Source organism: Sinocyclocheilus rhinocerous, unplaced genomic scaffold, assembly GCF_001515625.1.
Source record: "Sinocyclocheilus rhinocerous isolate Xijiao unplaced genomic scaffold, SAMN03320098_v1.1 scaffold4515, whole genome shotgun sequence".
Classification (NCBI taxonomy): Eukaryota; Metazoa; Chordata; class Actinopteri; order Cypriniformes; family Cyprinidae; genus Sinocyclocheilus; species Sinocyclocheilus rhinocerous.
The window spans coordinates 23,473-24,761 of record NW_015636038.1 but is presented as its reverse complement, the minus strand read 5'-3'; positions in this window follow the sequence as shown (position 1 = coordinate 24,761).

Below are 1,289 nucleotides of genomic sequence, written 5' to 3'. Positions count from 1 at the left end.
CAAATGGCATTTATAGTCCGTATCTCATATTTCCTTAACGTCTTGTACCTTTGATGGTGTTAAACATGGTGTCACGTGGATGGGGTTATGCATGCAAATGATATGCAGATGGGGTTATGCATAGTAAAACTAGGCGTTGTAAGCTCCATATATGGTGATTTCGGGGAGGAGTCGGGGCGCACAATCTTTCTCTGACTGGGATTTATAAAAGGATTTTTGCCTGGAATACTGCTCCGGAGATCGTGTGGGTTTAGTGTGTGTGAAGGGCAACTCTGGCGTTTTGAAGACCGGGGACAGTCTTGCGCACACGCTCTCAAGTGGCCAAGACCGCAAGTGTGGGTATTTGGACCAGGCATCTGTCAAGCAGTTCACCTGTTTCGGGTCTTCAGGTTTTTCGAGTCGTTCGTTCATCACGTGACAGACCCATAAGCTTAACCAATGCAGTCTGAGCCGGAAAGAGAATTGATTCCCAGCCAGCATTTCAACGTTGATTAACCGGTGAATCAACGTCGGTACCATGGTCGAATCAACACTGGATTATGTTTTGATTTTGCAAATTGGATCAACGTTGATATTGTGACGTTGTTTCACCGTCTTACCTTCAGCATGGGTGAATTATGGTCGTTCTGTAGACATTGGATTAACGTTCAATTAGGTGTTGATTTTGCAAGCTGTAGAGGTTGAATCAACGTTGGATTAGGTTTCGATTTTGCAAATTGGATCAACGTTGATATTGTGACGTTGTTTCACCGTCTTACCTTCAGCATGGGTGAATTATGGTCGTTCTGTAGACATTGGATTAACGTTCAATTAGGTGTTGATTTTGCAAAATGAATCAACGTCGTACCTTTCAACATGGGTGAATACACAACTGTACTTTCAATTAGAGCCTAGTTTGCATTTAAATCAACACTGTACATTATAAAGGTTAAAAATCAAATGACTGGCAGCAATGGCTTTACAATCAACTTCAATAAACTACCACATGCTCAAAATTGTAAAACAGCAGTTTTATTTTGGAAACATACTGTATAAAACAGATGAACATAATCCCAAACTTTAGCTTGCGGTGTTTGTGCATGGATGTATTGTTAAAAACCTGTAGAAGAACAATCCAAATACAACAATATTTAAAGGTTTTGGTCAAATAATACGCATATTTTGCACTGCACTTGCAAGAGAAACCCTTGTACTTTTATGACTGAAACCAGTTGATCTTTTATTTTGGTGGAAAACGTCTCAGGTTACTTATGTAACCATGGTTCCCTGAGTAGGGAACGAGACACTGC